Here is a 7,485-nt window from a genome sequence, read left to right on the forward strand (position 1 = left end):
AAGGACCCACTTACAATTTCAAGTGGAGCCCACCTATTATTTTTTCTTAAAAGAGAAATTTTCAAGTGGGGTCCACTTATATATTATTTTCAACATTTATGATTTTACATTAAATAAATTTTTATGTTATTTAGTGGGACCCACATGCAAATTTTTAGTTTTTTTTTAGTTTAGTAGTGCCACATCAGCATTTCCTATTATTTATTCATTATTTAACATATTGTGAACGGTGTCACTAACACTAGGCGTTATTTGCTTATGATTGGCCTTTTTGTTGAAGTTTGGGATCTAAATTGAATTTTTTTTTTTCGATTTGAAGACAAGATTGCATTTTGGAATAGTACAAGGGTTGTAAGAGCCATTAGTTAAACTTAGGAATGGCAATGAGGTGAGGCGGGGCTAGGTTTTGCCTATCTTGTACCGACCCCGAATTCAAATTCCCCGCACCATACCTGCCTCAAACCTCGGCAGGACTAAAAATCCTAACCCCATCCCCACCTCGTAGGGAATGGGGATCCCTGACTTTGCCCCACCCTGCCCTTATTATTCTTACTTTTATACTTATTAATTCCTCGCTCCATACCTGTCTCGAACCCCAACTGGACAAATACTCTCCCCGCCCCATTCCCGACCCTAGAGTTTCGAGTTTTCCCTGAACCCACCCCCGAACCCCGACCAGTGGTAAAAAAATCTGCCCTAATTGGGGTGGGGCCCACAGGGACAGGTCGATTTGCCATCTCTAATTGAGCTTACCCAAAAGTTTAAACTAGATTCGATTATAACTCAATTCAATTGCAAGTTTGCAACCTTAATTGAGCTCACAGGATAGGTAGCCCCAGTGTTGTTCGAAGTTCGAACAATGAGTTTCCATTTTTTGCAACCTCATATGGTAGAAATCTATCTCCCCTAGTTATCTTAATCATCTACTCTATTAGTAAAGGACTACCAGTTGCTCCTTAGGGACTGGGTGCCTGATATATCCCCCAAGAACTTAGTTTTTGAACATCTAAATATTTGTCATCGTATTTTGGATCTTCCACCAAAAGCTCCTTAGGAGGAGGATGACATCAAGGATATAAACTCCTCAGAATGGGACATTTATATGGGTGAAAATCCATTTGAATATTAATAAGCCACTTGAGAAGGGTGTTTACAGAATGAAACAGGACGGAACAAGAGCCTGACATGCCTTTCAATATGAAAGACTCCCATTATTCTATTACAGGTGCGGGAGGATTGGACATGGAGAAGAAAAGTGTGGCTTTGAGGATCGAGCCTATCCTATTGAAGACTGCATCCAAGCTAGCTCAAAATGTAATGAACAAAGAAATCAATCCGATGGATTATGGCCCCTGGATTCGAGCGGAACCCGACGCAAGAAGAAGATAAATTCCTTAATAAAGGTATGAAGAAGAGTTTTGAAGAAAGGAAAGGACGTTCTGAGAGACCAAATGACAAGGGGAAGCAGAAGCTAGTTTAGGATTCCGAGAACTCAAGTAGTGATTCGTCGAACCTAAAGCAGCTTGACCAGAGGGGTGCTATGTTTAGAATAGGATCATTGTCCTTATGTATCAATTTTCAAACTAGATTTGAAAAGGATTTAACAAAGTCAATTGAGTTCTATGTGATAGATGGTTAGAGTTTCAATATGTTGTTTGCTCTAGTAAATGCCCTCGACAAGATGATCAATCTTGGAAAGGATCCAGGATGGAAGTTCGAGACCAGTTTACCTATGACTCAAGTCTTGCCATTCTAGGGAGTGTTAATTAGATCCCCTAGGAAGATGGCCTAGAAATTTACCCTTAAAAGAAAAATTGAGTATTATGATAAAGAAAATATCACATCAATAGGATGCAACCGACACGAAAGCGAATTTAATGCTGCAAAAAGATTTTGAGGGTGAATAGCACTTCAATACCTTGGCCCCGATTTAGTGGTAATAAAGGAAGCCTCGGTCAACCCTGTCCTTTCAAACTCCAAATTGAAACAACCAATGCTAGAGATGAACGGAGTAGGATTCCAATATGGGTTTGTAGAATCGATGCAGGAAATAGTCCCCTGTTTCAAAAAGCAAAAGTTTGAAGTTGAAAAAACCCCTCATTCCATTAGAGAGCCTGGTCGATGGTGCGTTTGTTTTGGGAACTTCAACATGGACTCAATAAACTATAAAAATGATATCAGGTCCTATGGAGGTCAGTAATGTTTTACTTAACACAAATGTTTTCCCCTTACTTTATAACTTTTGGTAAAAGTTTTAAAAAATCTGGTCATCCCAAGAAGAGAAGCTCACAAACCCATGGCAAAAAAGAAACCTTAACCATTAAACCCAGTCAGTCGCGAGTGTGTAAGGAAGATGAAATGTCAAACTTTGAGGCTAAGTGCCGATGGCCAAAGAGACACTTAACATCGGACTTTGTGTTTAGGAAAAGAGGCAAGTTTAACCGTCACCTTCTACTTGGTAGGGCTAAGACCTTTCGTTGTTGTAGGGGTTGACTTTAATGCATGTTTGACTCAATGAACCTTAGTGTTGTTCGCCACAATGTTCTAAAAATCTTCTTCTATGCTCCTTCTCATTTGCCTAAATAAATGGGTGTAGGTTGTTGTCCCAAAACAACCACCAAGAAGAAAATGAAAGCGGTCAATAGGAATTATGAGGGTGTAGGTTCCCCCCTGACAATTTGTTCAAAGAAGAGGATCATCAATAAAGAACAACCTATCATTCTTTTTTTCTTATGGAAATTAAATGTAAATTGATGAACTGTGTTAGGAAACTCAAGACGCTTAGAAACTGGAATACATGGGGGTAGATGCAGTTGGGAAATGTGGAGGTTTGGCTCCGTTATGGAGAAACGACGTAAACCTCAAGGTAATTAGTGCAGATTAAAATTTCATCCACACTCAAATCACTAACACAACGAGTGGGAGCTAGTTTTATACTTTCTGCTATGGCCCTCCCCACAAAAAAGATAAACCTCTCTTCTTTGATCAATGGACACAAATAGCTTCAATACGTCAAGGGCCGTGGTTATGCATAAGTGACCTAAATTTGATTTTTCACAATGATGAAAACTAGGAGGTAAAGATTGTGAGCATTGGGTTTTGTAGTGAAATGTGAATTTGGTTAGGAGTTTAGGTATATCTAATATTAAAAGTGTTGGTCAATTGTTCATTTAGTGTAATGAAAGGGAGTCCCATGACATGGTTTTTGAAGTTCTAGACAAAGGGATGGGTAACAATGAATGGAAAGCTGTGTTCCTTGATGCATGTATTTACCACCTGTCCATGGGAGGCTCAGAACATCTGCCAATTCTCCTAAATACTAACCCTGGTTTGGGGAGAAGACGAAAACCCTTTAGGTTTGAGGAGATGTGGATTACCCACAAAGATTGTGAAACGGTAATTGAGGAGTCTTGGAATAAAACCTTTAGAGGTCAAAATCATCATGTTTTGAGAACAAAAAGTATGAGGCTCTGAGATGAATTGAAGAAATGGAACAAGAAATCCATTGGATTGCTTAGCAGAAAGATTTAAGAAGCAAAATCAAACCTAGAAAGAGCCTTGCATGCCACTGTAGCTAGTTTCTCTATTGAGAAAGTTAAACATTGCGAGCAAATCCTATATAAGTGGTTGAAGTAATAAGAGATTCATTGGGCTCAAAAATCTAGGTGTAATTGGCTAAAGTGGGGTGATCAAAATACAAGGTCTTTCCATCAATCTACTTTGAACATGAGATAAAGGAATGGAATTTTGAGAATTAAAAATAATCAAGGAAATTGGGATGAGGATAATAGAAAAAGTGAGATGATTTTTAGGGATCATTTTTATAATTTATTTAGCACTTCAGACCCCACAAATATGGAAGCAACCTTAGATCATTTTAAAATAGTAATAGCTAAAGAGGATGCTAGAGACCTAGAAAGGAATGTTTCTGATGAGGAGATCTATGAGGCGTTGTTCTAAATGAACCCAAGAAAGGCCCCTAGGCCGGATGGGTTCCCTAATATGTTTTTTCAAAAATATTGGCATGTAGTTGGAGGGGATGTTAAAGCATCAATGAAAAGTTTCTTTAGAAATGTGGTTATCCATAAAGATATGAACTCAACTTTCATAACCCTTATTCAGAAGGTAAACCACTCAGAGGAACTTAGTCACTTCAAACCAATCAGTCTTTGCAATACTGTGTACAAGGTTGTTGTAAAAATCATTGCCGATAGGATGAAAAAATCTTTCCCTAAGTAATTTCACATAATCAAAGTGCTTTCCTAGAAGGGAGATTTATTGGGGACAACATACTGATAGCCCATGATATTTTTCACTTTATGAGGAAAACAAAGGCTAGGAAAGGTTATATGGCCATTAAATTGGATATAAGTAAAACTTGTGATAGAATAGAGTGGCATTTCTTGAGGAAAGTTTTAGAAAAAATTGGGTTTGGGCAGACTTGGGTTAAGTGGGCCATGGAGTGTGTGGCATTAGTGTCCTATCAGATCTTGATAAATGGAGCTCCAAGTAGAAAATTCTACCCTTTGAGAGGGCTAAGACAAGGGGATCCAATGTCCCCTTATCTATTCCTCTTATGTCTTGATGTCTTTTCGAGCATTTTATGATTTAGTTGAATGTAGATCGATTTCTGGAATCAAGGTGTCATGGGGGCCCAATCATCTCTCACTTGTTTTTTGTAGATGATAGCTTCATTTTCTTAAAGGCAGATTTGGATGAAGGCCAAAAAATTATGGAGGCCATTAAACTCTATGAATAAGCCTTAGGCCAACAGGTGAATCTTAGCAAATCTGAATTTTCTTTTAGCTCCAATCTACACCCTAAAATCGAGAAAGTCATAGCTAAGAGCATGCATTTAAAAAAAGTTGAAAAATCCTCAACATATCTTGGGTTCCCCTCTCATTTTTCTAGATCCAAGTCAAGGATGTTCGAGTATTGTGTGGACAAAGTGGATAGGAGGGCCTCAAACTAGAAAATGTAATTTACTAAACCAAACAGGTAACGAGGTGCTTATATAAAATCAATTTTGAATGCCTTACTAGCTTATAATATGTCATGCTTTCTTTTACCCAAAAACATATCAAAGGATATAAAGAAATCACAAAGAAACCTCTGGTGGGATAAAAGTAACAACTCAAAAGGCATACACTCATTTAGTTGGAATCAAATTAGTTAAAATGAGTTGGATTGTGGTTTGGGGTTCAAGGACCCAACTTGTTTTAACAAGGCACTCTTAGCTAAACTAGCTTAGAGGTTTGCATGTAATGATAAGAGTCTTTGGGCTCAGGTTTTGAGAGCCAAGTATGTGATGCATAGGTCTATACTAAATGACAAATTGCCCCAAATGGTTCATGGGGTTGGAGGAGTTTGCTGGAAGGGAAGAAAGTCATCTCCAAAGGTGTATGTTGATTGGTGGGATCGGGAAGGAAGATTTCCATCTGGGTGGACCCGTGGGTCCCTGATTTGCCTCGCTTTAGAATCTATGGGCCCAAACCTATAACTCTTGGAGTATCCTTAGTGGCAGACCTAATGGACCAAGGATCCAGAACCTGAAATATCGAGCTAATAAACTCACTCTTCATTCCTGAAAATAGCTAGCCAAATTCTTAGCATTCGGATTCCTTTGGTTGAGCAAGAAGATAGAATGATTTGGATTCTAAACAAAATGGTCACTTTAATGTAAAATCAGCCTATTTTGTCATGAAGAATGCAGATTTTAACTCTTTCCCAACTAAAGAGAATGATAGATGTCTCTAGAAATCTACTAGTCATTGGTAGTGCCTCCGAAACTCAAAACTTTCATATGGAAATATTGCATTGGAGCCATTGTAGTAAATTCAAACTCGTTCAAAAGGAAAGTTGTAGGTTCCCCTTTATGCCCTATTTGTCTAAAAGAGGAAGAAATTGTCTTGCGTGCTATCTGTAGGTGTGACTGTGCAAGCAGGTGATGGATTATGTCTCCCTTGGGTCTTGTTTTTTACAATGTAGATGCAAATGCAAGTTTTAAGGATTGACTTTCTAGATGGTTCAGAGTTTGTAGTGGGTAAAAGGATAAAAAAGAGGAGTTGCTATCTCTAACAACTTCTCTGATTTGGTGTATATGGTTACATAGAAATTATGTTATTTTTAACGATGAGTCTAATATTGATTCTTGCTTGGTAATTAAAAGGGTTGTCATGCTAGCCAAGGAGTTTCAAGGTCAAGTAGCTTCATCACCACCAACACTGCCCTGTTTTGAAGGTGGTGAAGTTGCCGAGTCTCGCTGGACTCCCCTCACCAGGTTGGATAAAGATTAATGTAGACAGAGCTTCTATAGTTGAATCTACTCTGTTTGTGACTGAAGCTGTTGTAAGGGATAGTTTTGATACTTGTTTATTTGTCAACTCAGTTTGTTTAAAGGCAGGTTTTGCTGTTTTTACTAAAGATCTTGCAGCGTAAATGGTTTACTCCTAGCCTTTGAGCTAGGATTATCCCAAATCATCATAGAAAGTGAATGTAAACTTGTTGTGGAATGTTTGAATTTTGTTGGTGTTGATTATGTTTCTGAAATCTCTACTTTTATTCAAGAATGTCTTCATTTTTCAAGATCTATATCATATCGTTTTGTCTCTCTTGCTTGATCCAAAAGGATTTAATCCCTCCTTAGCGTCCTTTGTTTCTTGTTTTCTGTTGTTTTTTTTTTCTTTCTCTTTCTTGTTGTTTTGTTTTTGTTCCTAGTTTGTCTTCCACTATTGTTCTGGTCTTGTTTATTGATATCAATTTTCTACAAAAAAAAAAAATTGAGCTCACTATATTGATTAGATTTTAACTCGGTAAATTGAGTATTTCCTCTAGGTTGTGTTTGGAAATGATGCAAATAAGTGTGAATGTAAATATGTAGAGTGTAAAACGGTTTATATAAATTACAAAGTCGGGTTAGTTTTGCACCGACAAATTTACCTTCTTACCAAACTGACTTTTAGCTGTAATGGATACAAGCACGAATTCCAATAAAATATATGCCTTTTTTTATTCAAAGCCCACTTGAATGCAAATTCATTTCTTTTTTATTGATGTATTTTTACATCTCATTATTGATGTAAATATGCATTGAAAAACATGTTTTTTGTCATTTGTAAATACAATCAAAACTGAACGTGCAAATTTATCCTAAACTGGGATTTACACTCCATTTACATCATTTCCAAACACAACTTTACTCTTCATTTTCACACGTGCGTGCAGACTTTTTACGTTAATTCCTTGCGAAGTTACGAAGAAATTGATTTCATTGGTGCAAATTGATTCATACATAATATATTTATAAAGTTTTATTCAATGTCATAAGCCCGTCTAGCTCAGTCGGTAGAGCGCAAAGCTCTTGACAACCCCTTTTCATTAAACGGTTGAAACTTGAAACTATGTCATTGATACAATACAGGCTCTGCACAACCAATGCTCCATAACTTAACCATTGGATTAGAATCTTCTTTTACGCAGCCTCTG

This window comes from Nelumbo lutea, chromosome 1 (genome assembly GCF_056320005.1).
Source record: "Nelumbo lutea isolate HS-2025 chromosome 1, American lotus-T2T, whole genome shotgun sequence".
NCBI classification, from domain to species: Eukaryota; Viridiplantae; Streptophyta; class Magnoliopsida; order Proteales; family Nelumbonaceae; genus Nelumbo; species Nelumbo lutea.